The sequence below is a fragment of the Canis lupus genome, chromosome 30 (genome assembly GCF_048164855.1).
Source record: "Canis lupus baileyi chromosome 30, mCanLup2.hap1, whole genome shotgun sequence".
Classification (NCBI taxonomy): domain Eukaryota; kingdom Metazoa; phylum Chordata; class Mammalia; order Carnivora; family Canidae; genus Canis; species Canis lupus.
Window position 1 is genome coordinate 25,566,846 of NC_132867.1, and position 15,034 is coordinate 25,581,879.

General features: G+C 40.0%; 1 protein-coding gene across 9 annotated transcripts in view; it reads right to left on the minus strand.

The window, feature by feature from the left end:
• APP (amyloid beta precursor protein) overlaps positions 1–15,034 on the minus strand; it is a 262,776-nt gene that overhangs the window by 153,924 nt on the left and 93,818 nt on the right. The gene's annotated exons all lie outside the window — the stretch shown is intronic.

Genomic DNA, 15,034 nt, shown 5'->3' on the forward strand with positions numbered 1-15,034 from the left:
CCTAGGCAATCATTTGAGTGCAATCAACATGTATAATTGTCCACCCCTACTTCTTGGACATTTCCTCCATCTGGAAGCTAGTAGAAAATTTAGTATTTTTCTACTCCCTAAAAAAACAAAATCTATATATGTATATGTTTAAAGGTCTCACACACACGGCTTAATTCAATTAAAATGTAAACACTGTTCCTTAGATTTTTGCTGTATTTTTAAAGAAAATGTATAACCTGCAAATTATTTCTAGCATAATCGGTACTGCAGATACAAAGATATTACATAAAGTCCTGCAAGAACGCTTACATTGTTATGAGTATAATAATTGGATAATTATAGAATGTAAGCTATGAACTTAATTTTCATTTGTTTTGTTCCTAGAGTAATCCCAGCTTGCACACAGCAGGCAACAGATATCCTGATGAATGAAGATGTTAAATGTAATGGAGATGAAGAAGGTGCTGGGCCTACAGAGTGAACACATCTGCTTGGATGCACTGGGAAAGAACTCAAAGTGGAAGTTACATCACAAATGAGTCCACATGGATGAGTAAGAGGATGCCGCGCAGAAAATGAATGAAGTCCTGAGATGTAAGTAGAGTGTCTATCTTGTTTATTAGCCTTGCACTCCTGATCCCTGCCCAGTTGTGGCAGATATGACCATCCTGGATAGATGGATGGATGGCAAAAGGCACCTGTGCCAAAGAGAGAGAAAAGAAAGGGCGAGGCATATGTGTAGAGGAGACAAAAATCCAACATGGCTGGAACATGAGGTAAGTGTATAAAAGGGGGCAGAAATAAATGAGACTGGAGGAAGATGCTAGACTCCTGATTGCAGAATCTAAAGTTCTGGATACCATTTTGGAGGCAACCTAGGCCAAAAGATACTTTAAACAGGAATGACAGGCTCAGGTGTGTTTTTCTGATAGACTCTTTAATCAAGTGATGGTAGGGTGACCACAAGAGCAGGGAGACAAGGGCACTGCCATCCTTCAGGCATGACAGGTAAGAACAGATTTAAGCCAAAGACAAGTAAGCGGGAATACCAGTTGTCCATACTCCAACGAAGAAAATGAACTGTTTCCTTACACAGTATGTTAACACAAATTTTTCTGAAATGGACCATAAAGAGTGATGAAGCCTCTGAGAGGGAAAAGAGAAAAAACTTTTTTATTCTTGTTACAGAAAAGTGTTCTTTAAAACTTTCTATCTGTAAGGTTTTTTTTCTTTTTTTTTTTTTTTTGAAGATTGTTTTTATTTATTCATGAGAGAGAGGCAGAGACATAGGCAGAGGGTGAGGCAGGCTCCCTCCGGGGATCACGACCTGAGCCAAAGGCAGACGCTCAACTACTGAGCCACCCAAGTGCCCCCGTAAAAGTGTTTAAATTTGGTCTGTTTCTAGCTCAAACAGGCAAGATGTTTCATGGTATTTAAGTACTCATTTTAAGGAACAGTATTTAGATAAAAAACCTAAGCAAATCATAGGGGATGAAGGACCTTTCATCTTGTCCTTTCTTAAATCTTTAAGACAACCTTTGATGCCTACAGTATTGTATTGTGAGTTAAGAGAATGCACAAATGAGACATGGTGCTCCCAAAGGATGTGGGTGGTACTTGTGGCCAAGGAACCCACAAGTCCTGGGACCTTTTGCCATAGCAGTGGCTGGGGCTTCATGGGAAACACTGGGCCTCAGCTCTGCAACAGCTGTGTGACACATCTCTAATAATATCAACCTCACTTCCCAGGGGAGAAATGCCTGCCAAGAAACGTGTCTAAGGCCACCCGCCCTTAGGAGATTATAACCTCGCCTCAGAGATGAACATTAAGATATATACACAGTATAGGGAAAGAAATAATAATAATGCAAGTGACACATTTTCCCCCCTTTACTCTTACACAGAATACTAAAAAACAAACCAAAACAACCAACAACCAAACTAAATCCTGGATGAGTTGGAGGATTGAAAATAAAAGTAATCTCATCCAAAGTCAATACAAGGGGATCCCTGGGTGGCGCAGCGGTTTGGCGCCTGCCTTTGGCCCAGGGCGCGATCCTGGAGACCCGGGATCAAATCCCACGTCGGGCTCCCGGCGCATGGAGCCTGCTTCTCCCTCTGCCTATGTCTCTGCCTCTTTCTCTCACTGTGTGCCTATCACAAATAAAAAAGGAAAAAAAAAAAAACAAAGTCAATACAGGAGGATTCTTCATGGTTTCTCAGGATTAGGCAATCAAGTGTAGCTGTCAGTAAGAATCCTTGACACCTCAGCATTCCGATTTTCAAGGCCACAGAGGGAGCAAGAAGTGATCGAAGGCTTGAAGATGCTGCTTCATTTACTGTTTGGTGAGTCAAACCATATCTACAAATGTCCAACACACTAAGTGACTTTAAAAGAATTTTTTTTGCAATTATTGGAAAGATTAAATGCCTGGCCCAAGGCTATTAAGTCAGATAATGAGACAATCAGGGACAGGTGTCAGATACTTTCAACCTTGAACTGAAAGAGTTTTTGCAGCATAAACTGGCTAATAGTGTGTCTGGTTTTACTTTGCTGGAGGCCAGTCTGCTGAGGACACAATTTTACTGCAAAGCCAAAGTCACTGAAAGGTATTTGCCTTGGTGAAACCTCATGTTCATCAAAAGAACATGTATTGCATTCATTTGTAAAAAGATATTAGAATTCTTTTTTAATTTGCAAAAGGACATTTCATTTAGCATTGTAAAGATGCTCTTAGGTTTCTAATAATGTATACAGCCAAGAAATATATGCCTCCCGAATGAGACTTTTTTTTTTTTTAAGGATAAATACTGGTTATTTAATAAGCCCTCAGGACTAATGGCAAAATAGGAAACTCATTATACTCTAACATTAGAATAAAATTTGGCAATGACTTTGTGGTTTTACAGCCCTGCTTAAATTACTTTCAAAATTGATGAAACAAACCAGAATGTTACACATCAGAAATTTTAAGCAATTAAATCACAAAAATCTGTTAAAAATTTTTAATAAAGAATTAAAGAGGAGTGGTAAGAATATCCTTTCTCACAATCTAGTTTAGTTTAACATGGTTTATAGTCTCTCCCCTTTTTAATTCTAAAAGAATTATTCTTAAAAATCTATGATACAAGAGGAGACATATGGCAACTCTCTGTACTATTCACTCAATGTTGCTGTGAATCTAAAACTGCTCTAAAAAAACAGTTTTTTAATTAAAAAAAACAAAAAACAAAAAACAAAAACCCTGATAGTACATACCTGGAGGTTCCATCTAAAAGTATGTATGCTTTTATTTTTAAAATAAACCTTCTGGTTTCCTTGGTCTGATCCTTCACATAAAACACACACACAAACACACACACACACAATTTTTAACATAATTCAAGTGAAAGAGATCAAAATGAATTAAGTGCCATAATGAAAAACCATGTTCCTATTTATGCTGACCTCTGGGACATCTGGCACCATTTGATCTTAGTGGATAAATTCATCAGTATATACTGTGCAAATTTATCGATAAGCATACAATCTGGTCTCTTATTTAAAAAAAATTACAATTTATGTCACGCACTCACGCACATACACACACTCCAGCTGAAAGGGGATTTTCAAAGCTAATGAACAAGATGTGTTGGCCAAAAAGTCTTGGCAAGATGAACAATAATGCCCAGTTCAACTGGGACTCTGCAGGCCTTAATCTACTGGCTCTTTTGGTGGTCTTTGAGAGGATCATCTAAGCTCAAATTACCTCATTTTGCAGATGGGAGGCAAAGAGCCCAGGTCAAGTGGCTTGCTCACAGAGCCAAATGGCGGTGGACATGGTCTAAAAATCTGTGCCTCTGCGCTCTCCAACCAAGAATGGTAACTCAACTTTTATCGTCATTTAAACTCTGGTCGAAATAAGTTACTTGCTAAATTCTGACTTTCATAAAAGTAGATTCATTTTTAGTAAAATGCTTCAATGTAATAATGTACAATGCAGTCTATTTGACAACAAAACTAGATTTAAAACACCTAGCAAACAAACCATATGAAACAGCAGGGAATGCGTTGCACAGCACAGAACAGGATGTGTAAAAAGCCATGGCTTTAAGACATGATGGGGTGCTTTTTTCTCACATGTCAAGTCTAGTGCTGAGGCTGGGGCTGGTGCAGGTTTTCAATGTCACCCTCATGGTCCATGCTATCCCCTCTTTCTGTACTGCCATCCTTAGCATGGTGGCTTTTGTCTTCATGTTCTATGGTCAAAAATGGCTACAGTTGGGGTGCCTGGGTAGCTCAGGTGGTTAAGCATCTGCCTTTGGCTCAGGTCATGATCCTGGGGTCCTGGCATGAAGCCCCACATCGGGTTCCCTGCTCAGTGGGGAGCCTGCTTGTCCCTTTCCCTCTGCCCCCACCCCACTCTCATGCTCTGTCTCTCAAATAAATAAGTAAATAAAATCTTTTCAAAAAGGGTCACAATTGCATACAGGAAGCAGGCCAAGGGATGATGGTTTTCTGTTTTGTTTTGTTTTGTTTTTTTTTGCCCTCACACAGCTTTGCCATTTCCCATGGGATGGATACCCTCCCTGTTTTCTACATCCTCAGATTACTGTTATCTGGCTGCACTCAGCTGCAAGGGAATCTGTGAGAGTATTTTCAGCAGAGCACACTGTCACCATGAATGAAAAAATGTGGGATTTTTTTTAAAAAGGAAGAGTCACAAATAAATATTAAATTGGCAAGTGGAGGATCTCTTGTGTCATGGAATTCAAATATAGGAATATATTTTTTAATTTCTTTACGCTGCCTTTTCAAAAGGCAGATAATTCCCAGAAGAAGACAGAACTGAGTATGAAGTGTTACAACTAAAACCACCAGGACTCTGAATTCACAGCACAGGGAGAAATGGGGAGAGGGGACAAATGGATGGTCAGAGGAAAGAGCAAATTTGTGCACAGCTAAATTGTTCAGAGTGGGAGTGCATAGATCGATTAAAAGATTCCAGAACCACACATAAGAACCTCAAGGTACAGAGATCTCAGATTTAAAAAACAGTGTGTTCTGTGAACTTCCAAAGACAAGATTCTGGTGTTGGCCAGAATCACAGAAATGGAAATGGTGGGAATGTCTGAGGTCTAGGGATTTCTTTCTGCCCAAGGGCTGTCCTTCCTTCCTGGTCTCTCAAGAGAGAAAGACGATTCAGGAAAGGGGGATGGGGAAGAGGGTCACAATGAACACTGGTTAGCAATTTTGCAGCTCTCCAAAAGCCTCACATAGGAATGAACTAGCAAGTTCGAAATGGCTATGCAAGTGTGCTGAAACTGAATAATTAAGTAAATGGAGGGTGAGTGGCAGCAGGCTTTCCATGGTTGGGAATTTACAGATTAGCAAGGGGAAGAGGTGGAAAGATCCATGTGGCAATAATAGGGGAGAGCTGGAGATGTTAAGATGAACTCATATTTGGCTTAATATAGACACAGATGCTTGGCTTTAAGAGTATTTACAGATATGTATTAATATAAGGATGAATGTACTCCAGCCTACTGCTCCCTCTGTCAGCTGAGGGGACCCAAGGGTGAAGGCAGTCTGGTAGAAATAAGTATACTTCGCATCAGAGATCAGATGGGATCAGGTGTGTTGGGGGGGTGGGGGTGGGGGTGGGTATGGCCGTAGACTCACATCTTGGTTTCTAATGCCATTCTCCAATAAAGGAACCAGGGCTCCTTGTGGAAATGGCTGATTCTAGGACTGGAGCAGGAAATATACACAAGATGAGTCTGGAGCATCTTGTTTAGGGGAAAAAAAAAAGTATGTGAAAGAAGCACAAGAGCCAACTAAAAAAAGCTCCCACTGGCTAGCGTGGAAATGATATGAGCCATAAAATCTATAAAGTAGCATTAGATTGTAGTTCAATGTATTTGTAAGTCCAAATAACTGAATAAACAAATAAATAGGTGGAATGAGACAAATGTGTGGCGAAGAACTGCAGATAATCCACATAGATACTCTGCCCTAAAGAGGTGAAGCATAAATCTCCACTCCTTGATTGTTGGCTATGTGAGGGGACTTCCTCCCTGAGTCCAGCACCTGGTGGGGCAACAGGCAGTAACTTCACATTGTTGGAGAAACCTGACAAACACTCCCCCAGCCATCACGGTCAATATCAACAGTGGCATATCGAGTTGATGCGAGATGTACTTAATGGATGATGAAAAGGGCACTTTACTTCTATGGTCTTCTTTCCAAAAACCCATAATACCAGTCTAACCAGGAGAAAATCTCAACAGGAGCATCCAACAAAATACCTAACTGGTGCTCCTGAAAACTGCCAAGGTCATTAAAAACAGGGAAAGTATGAGAAGCAGTCACAGCCAGAAGGAGGCTAACTCCTCATATCTGACAACTAAATACAATGGTTTTCCTGAACAGGATCTTGAAAACTAAGAAAATCTGAGCAAAGTATGGACTTTATTATTAATAATGTCTCACGACTGGTTCATTCATTCCAACAAATGAACCATATTAATGGAAGATGTTGATAATAAGGGAAGTCAGTTGAGGGGGCATATGGGGACTCTCTGGGCTATCCTCTCAATTTTTCTGTAAGTCTAAAGCTTAAGATTTATTTAAGAATTTTTTTTTGGAAGTCTTCATATAAGATTTCATACCTATTCACCTCTGCATCAACACTGCCCTTCAAAAGCGTGTCTGTGAGATTACTATGGCTGAAAAGAAACTAGGGAAATATCTCCCCGAATCATTTGTGTGATGTGCAGTACTTAAATTCTATTTCAGGAGCACCTGGGTGGCTCAGTTGCTTAAGTGTCTGCCTTTGGCTCAGGTCATCATCTCATGGTCCTAGGATCGAGCCCTGCATCTGGCTTCTTGCTCTGCAGGGAGTTTGCTTCTCCCTCTGCCCCCCACCTTCGTTCTCTCTCTTTCTCTCTCTCCCTCTCTTGCTCTGTTAAATAAATAAAATCCTTAAAAATAAATTCTATTTCAGAATAATTACACAGATCAATAAGAAAGGAGATGCTTTGCTTTCCAAATTGGTTAATCTTGTCTTAGAAATGTAAACATAATATAATAGAATTCAATTACCCTTTATAGATGAAGAATCTCAGGCTTGGAGACTAATTTCTGTGCAGCTCATAACAGAACCAAGCTGGACTCCAGGTCTAGCTCAACTGTAATGCTCACTACACCCCAGGAATATGTCATAACATTCCACAAAATGTGCATCACGGCTTCCTCATCAACCGACCCTAGAGTAGTTAAGCTACGTGTGCTTTCCTGTTGCCTCTCTTTTATTGTATTACTAATATTCTTGGTTTTATCAATCATGGGCCTTCGTTACTTACATTTATAGTAATTCCAACATCAGTTAAAAGATGGAATTATGAAAATGATGGTTGTTAAATCTTTCCAGATCAGGGGTGTGCAAACTCTAAAAAGCTTCAGAAGCACCTGGTGTGCTGGGTCAGCATAGAGACTCATCTTTCTTCCCTCTCATCCCAGCACTAGGATCCCAGCACCTGACCTAGGCGTGGGGGATGTACCCGAAAAACAGACCTCCCCAGTGACAGATTCTGAGTCAGGTAGTTCATGAACCACACTGAAAAATGGTGCATACAGCTGGGCTTCTTAAGCTTCAACACAGACACAAATCATCTGGGGATCTTATTAAAATGAAATTTCTGATTGGACGAGCCCAAGGTAGGACCTAATCTGCTTGTGTAACAAGCTCCCAAGTGAGTCAACTCAGCTGTTCCTTCAGGTAGCAAGGGTCTACTTAAGGTAATCCATTATAACTAATCTTATTAAGGTTTTTTTGTTCTGTTGTTTTTAAAGTTACAGGTTATTATGAAATACTTGTTAGGATGGCTTGTCTTTTATTTTTTTATTTTTTTATTTTTTTTGAGGGAGGGGATGCCTGGGTGGCTCAATGGTTGAGCATCTGCCTTCATTCAGTTCAGGGCGTGATCCCGGTCCGGGTATCAAGTCCTGCTTCAGGCTCCCTGCGAGAAACCTGCTTCTTCCTCTATGTCTCTACCCCTCTCTCTGTGTCTCTCACAAATAAATAAATAAAATATAAAAAAAAAAAATTTAAGTACGCTCTATGCCTAATGTGGGGCTCGAACTCACAACCTCAAGACTGAGTCGCACGTTCCACCAACTGAGTTGGCCAGGCACCCCTGGCTTGTCTTTTCCTTTTTCTTTTAATCATCTTAGAATATACATGAAGTAAAATTTACCACTTTTGCCATTCTTAAGTGTACAGTTTGAGAGTGTTAAATATATTCACATTATTGTGCAACCCATCTCTTTTCATCTTGCAGAACTGAAACTATATGAATTACACAATTCCTCTTTTCCTCTTCCCCCAACCCCCTGGTAACTAGCACTGACTGTACTGTCTTTATGAACTGAAGAATCTAGGTACTTCATGTGACTGGAATTGTTCAGTACTGGTCTTTTTTGTGACTGGCTTGATTGGTCTTTTTTTTTTTTTTTTTTTTAAGATTTTTTTCATTCATGAGAGACACAGAGAGAGAGAGAGAGACGCAGGGGGGTGGGCAGAGAGAGAAGCAGGCTCCCCATGGGAGCCTAATGCGGGACTCGATCCCAGGACCCCAGGATCATGACCTGAGCCCAAAAAGGCAGACGCTCAACCACTGAGCCACCCAGGCGTCCTTGGTTTGTCCTTTTAAAAAAATACACTCCAATTGTTCATGCCTTCTTTCCATAAGCCTGGGTCTCATCTCACAGATTTCTCATTCCGGCACACTTTTAAGAATGGGATGCCTTTTCACCAGCTCTGAGAGTCAAGTCACTCCTGTTTTGTCCTTTGTTTCTTTAATCACAGAAGATACAGATGAGGGTAGAAAGAATTCTGTATTTGAAAGTAGAAGGGGCAGAAAATGACACGGTGACTCAGGAGGATTTAGTGATTTCCATGTACGAAAAGGTGAGGCTAAGCATACCTCTTGGCCACAGAAGATCAAATAGGATGCAGGACAAGGATAGGCACTAGCGCCTAAAATGCTTTGGTTTAATTTTAAGAGATCGTCTCTGTTACCACTCAGTACTGCTGGATACCACTGTGTACCCAGTTCCATGAAGGATACAAAAGAACGGAGAGACAGTCCTACACAAAAGAGTACGGAGCAGCACTGTCCGAATGTGACACAAGCCATGTGGACAGTTTTAAATTTTTAGTAGCCATATTAGGAAGGTTTAATTTATTTTTATTTATTTTATATTTTATTTAAATTTAGTTTACCAACATAGAGTGTAATACCCACTGCTCATTTTATCACGTGTCCTTCTTAGTGCCCATCACCCGCTTACCCATCCCCCCACCCACCTCCCCTTCCTCAACCCTTTGTTTCCTAGTTAGGAGTCTCTCATGGTCTGTCTTTCTCTTTAATTTTTCCTCACTCAGTTTCCTCTCCTTCCATTATGGTCCCTTTCACTATTTCTTATATTCCATAAGTGAGTGAAATCATATGATAATTGTCTTTTTTCCAAAGAGAAAGACACTAAAAAGACTGTATTCACAGTTCCATTTGCTATCAGAATACCATACAGTCAGCATAATACCCTCCCGTTCCATCCATGTTGATGTAAATGGTAGCTATTCATCCTTTCTGATGGCTGTGTAATATTCCATTGTATATATATACCACCTCTTCTTTATCCATTCATCTGTCAAAGGGCATCTTGGCTCCTTCCATAGTTTGGCTATCACGGACATTGCTGCTATGAACATTGGAACGCAGGTGTCCCATCATTTCACTACATCTGCATATTTGGGGTAAATACCCAGTAGTGCAATTGCTGGGTCCTAGGGTAGATCCATTTTTAACTTCTTGAGGAACCTCCACGCTGTTTTCCAGAGTGGTTGTACCAGTTCACATTCCCACCAACAGTGCAAGAGGGTTCCCCTTTCTCCACATCCTCGCTAAAGGAATTATAGTTAACAGACTTTATTTAACCCAGCATCTCCTAAACTTTTTCATTTTAACATGCAATCAATGTAAAGAATTATTACTAAGGCAGTCTACATTTTCCTTGCCACTCCCCAGACCAACTCTTCAATATCTGGTGTCTGTTTTACACTTACCAGCACGCATTAGTCGGGACTAGCCACATGCCAAATACTCAACAGCCACCACTGAGCAGTACTTGCTTAGGGTCAAATCTTAGAGAGATCAGGAGTATCTTTCAAGGAGTGATGAGTTGAATGTGGACAGGTTGAGGTTATGGGTTAAAATCTGAATCCAAAGATACAGGCCTCAACAGAGAAATGAATCATATGTTTCAAAACACTAAAAAGACTGTATTCACCATTCCATATGCTATCAGAATACCATACATTTTAATCACTGAGAGGAATATCACTAGAATTCAATTTGTTACCACCATTAATGGTATTTACCAGCAAACAGCCTTTCCCCTCATGTATCTTTTTGCAGTTCTCATACATTTAGTTTTTATCTATAGAGTGTGAATTTAGAGGTGGAAATTTAAGGCAGATTTCCTGTACTCCAAAACCTACTCCTCTTTAGCCTAGCTCTCAGTGCTGGATATTGAGAAGTGAACTAAAAAGCAGGTAGTGTGGGGCACCTGGGTGGCTCAGTAAGTGTCTGCCTTCAGCTTAGGTCGCAATCCTGGCATCCTGGGCTCAAGTTCCACATCTGGCTGCCTCTTCATCACAGTCTGCTTCTCCCTCTCCCTCCACCCCACCCCCAGCTCACATGCACACTCTTTCAAGTGAATAGATAAAATCTTAAAAAAACAAAAACAAAAACAGATAGTGTATGGATAGCCTCCTATATTCTTTATTTTGTCTCTTGAAAATACAAGTATCCTCACTGGCTGCTTTCTCCTAATACTTTCTTTCTACCTTATTAAAATATTCATAGCCCGATAGATTTTAAAGATGCAATTAATTAGGGTTATATATGAGGCTTTTAAAAAGCCACATAATTGCTAACAAAATACCAATCAGGCTGATGTGTCGTGAGGCCAGAGAACCACCAGTTATTACCCAAACCTTAAATTATACAGAGAGGTAAAAATACACGTCCTGTTTTTTTCTACATACCATACTCAGAGGCCATCATGTGAGGTAGGCCATCATCAAGACAGGAAGAGGGATTTTCACAGATAAACTTCTCTGTGGAGCCAGGGACTGTCCCTTCCAAGCCCCTGACTACGCTTCTTTCCAACCCATTACCACCTGGCCTTGCTCAAACAATCTTCCTCAAGTCTTCTCTCAAGGTTTATGGCAGCAAGCACATTAGTCTGCTTTCAAGTCTGAGGTCCATTTTCTTTACCACAGCATTTTGCTCCCTAAACACAGTCTTCTCTAGCTTTCCAACTATGGAGACAACATTTGTTCATCCAAGCTCTATCTTAAGCTACTTGTTCTTTCCCTTTCCCTGATTCACCTTTTAATAACTCTGCTTTTTAAAGTTAAGACACTGCCCTCTACCCTCTACTCTACTCCTACTCTCTCACTCACATACAGTCAGCCTTTGAGCAACACGGGTTTGAAGTGAGCAGGTCCCCTTGTTCGCAGAGTTTTTCCAACAAATACAGTACAGTACTGTAAATGTCTTTTGTCTTCCTTATGATTTTAATAACATTTTCTTCTCTCTAGCTTACTTTATGGTAGGAATACAGTATGAATAATACATATCACACACGAAGGATGAAGGATGTGTTAACTGACTGTTTATGTTATCAGTAAAACTTCCTATCAAGTGTAGCCGACTAACAGTTATGTTTTTTTGGGGGGGGGTCAGAAGTTATTTGTGAATTTCTGACTACGTAGGGGCTTAACACCCTTTACCCCCGTGTCGTTCAAGAATGAACTAACTGTACGTCACACACGTCTAGGAATTCAACAATTTTCTCTACTCTTTCAATGCTGACCTTTCAGTTGACATTTCCAGTCCCTAGCTGGACATCTATTTAAGAAGGTATTGCTTTTAGCAAATGTACACTTGAGCATCAAAGTTTAGGACTGTACCCAAAGAACAATAAGCAATTCCTCATTGGGTCAAACATCTATCTTATGTGAAAGCGAGAGAAGGGAATAAAACAACAGTTAACATTCTGGGGAAGCCAAACATGGTGGGGATGCTAAACAAATTCTACTTGGTTATAAAACCCAGATCGCCTTTCTCACTTAACTGTGCTTCTGCTTTCTCAATGAATATTTGCTTGCCACTAACTCATGTCCCAATCGCTATGGGTTGTACCTCTACTCCACTCAAACTGTCCATATTCCTGAAGCTGGATCTCAGATCATGTCACACGTAGAAATGTTCTGAAATTCTCAACTCCAGTAAACCACTTTCTAGCTCTCCCCACTCCTTTTCACATGCTACAACTACTTATCATGGTTCTGCATCCCTGGACTCTTTATCATTCACTAAGGTCAGCAGAGGAGGTTCCACTGCCTTCTTTCCATTTCCCTGCCAGTTTGGCCTGGACACGTGGCATATAAATTTATCACGAGCTCTTATAACAGGCTGGCTCCCTCCCCATGTGCTCATTATGTCCAAACTAGATAGTTTCCAAACTAATTATTCTAGGTTTTCTCTCTCTCTTGTAAGCGTGAGATCCCTAAATACCCAACTGCCATATTGTGCTCCTGGAGTGTTTATTAAGTGTCCCTTCTGGATTCTCTTGTAACAGCCTAGACTTGAAATGTCTAGCTTTAGGAGACAATGGAATTGTATCTTGAAGATTGGAGGAATAAATATTGCTTTATATTTCAGGGGTTTTCCAATTTAAAACTTCTCAGAAAAAAGAAAAAATATATATCTTAAAAGCTGCAAAGCTATTTAGGGCAAAAGGAACTAGAAAAAGAGAAAATTAGAGAGAGACCGAGAGAGACAGAGAGAGACAGAGGGAGAAAGAAGACATTACAGCAGTTAACAAAAGAGCTAGTTAGGATATGGTATTTGGAATTAGCACAACCCTCTACTGGTATCAGCATATTGCTAAGTCCTCAAAGCTTTGTTAAAACATAGAAGAAAGGATTAGAGTTCTGTTGCTGTACCTGCAACACTATGTTGGAAAGAGGACACAATATCCACTAGAATAAATATAATAAGGATAATACATGATCCATCAAGGTCTTCAATAAAAATATGTTTTAGAGATTTACCCAGCTCCAAGGAGATGTGTGTCAAAATCATGATTTTTTTTTTCAATGAGGGTGGAGCCTCGCTAAATGATAGCCTCCTCGCCTGCCTGTCTTATTACTCCTCTGTGGACTTAGAAATTGCAACTCAGATTTGTAAACAAGGCTTAGTTTCATTATTGTAAATCAATCTGCCAGGGTTTACCACTCCTGAGAGAACTGAAATAATTGAATTCCTGAACTTCTAAGGAAGAGGGTTTGGGACAGGAAATTATCACAATAAGGCTTCTAAGAGGTCTATCGTACACTATTTAGCAGAAAACTCTCCCTGGAAAATTCAGATCCCACGTCTCTAATCCAGTATCTTATGGCTTCTTGGGCTGGCCCAACCAAGTTATCTGTCTTCACCCACTAATACTGACAAATAAAAGCTAAGAAATTACCATGAAGCTCTGTGATAATGAAACATAAAGCCTACCTTACAACAAATCATGGACCTGACTTAAAAGAAAAAAAAAAAGGCCATATCGTAATCTGTTTAAAGATAATTCAAAAAACCTTAAAGAAATCTAAGGTCAGTTAAAGGATATGCAAAATTTGAGACTACTGATCAGAGCCTTCCTCAATAACGTATTATTTCTGTATTGACAAAATTCCTCATGTCGTGTGAGAGAATGAGAACAAGGCTATTCTTAAACCTAGTAATTTTCTTTTATCACCACAACTTCAATCATGGATGTAAATTAAAATTTCTGCTCACTTTGCTACTTTTCTGCTTGAATGACTTTTATAATGAAAACGTCTGTTCTTTTCCAACAGAGCACGAGTGTCATTCAAATTTTACACACCAGGCAAAGAGTGAATGCATTTTTTTAGATGCAAAATCATTTAACTGTGCGTCACTACAAGCTGCAGTACCCATTGATAGATGCTGCAGTTTAACATTCTCTCAAGCAAAGCAAAAAGCATCAGAGGTAGGTGCAGTCAGGCTTCAAACATTCTCAGACTAGTTCTTCCCATCTCAACACAGCCGGCCCCGCCCTCCTTTCCTGGCCCCTGTCAACCAGAAAGCAGTGGAACTGTGCCAAAGCCCACTCCATGACCCAAATGGTCTTCCAGGTCAACAATCCAAAGTCACATGAAAACTCCGTCTTCAGTTGACCTCTCCAGGGAGCAAATATTTTGAAGAGCAAGCATTCCAGGCATGCAGAAGCTCAGCCTTTAAATCAAACTAAATCTTAACTAGTTTTTCAAAGGAAGGCCCTGTTGCACATAGAAGGCACATAAAAGTGTTTGAGGTAGGCAAATCTTGCATTTAGCTTTCACATTTTTAAATGAGGAAATCTGTGTATGATTAAGGCTTAGAGTTACAGAGGGGTAATTCTAGGGTATTTCTCATTCCGAAAGACAGTTTCTGTCTTTTGCTGAAAATTATAAAGATGACTAAAAAGTAGATTAGAGGAAAATTATACTTGGGGTCTCAGTTGTTTTAACCCGGAAACACTGTGGTTTTAGAAAAAAGCTGAGGGCAGACTTTTGATTTTTGGTAAGAATACTATTATCAGAATCTTCTAAGATTTGCCATTTTCTTCTGGGCAAACGTAGACTTTCTAGTAATGCACAAGGCTAACAGGACACAGAATCTCCATTATCTATGTTTAAAGTGACCCATTTCATGGTTTAATGCACTGTTTATTCAAGGTCACACCACAAGGAAGGCATGTCTGCCTTTCTCCCAGTCAAAAGAAACAAAAGGGCAATTCCCTCTCTTGGCCTGACACCCCTCCCACTCATGCCATTCATTATATGGTAATTCCAGATGTTTCATTTTCGGTTGATGTTCAAACTGTCCGTAAAGCTAGCTATTTACACAAATCCTTAAATATCTGTGCTTTTAT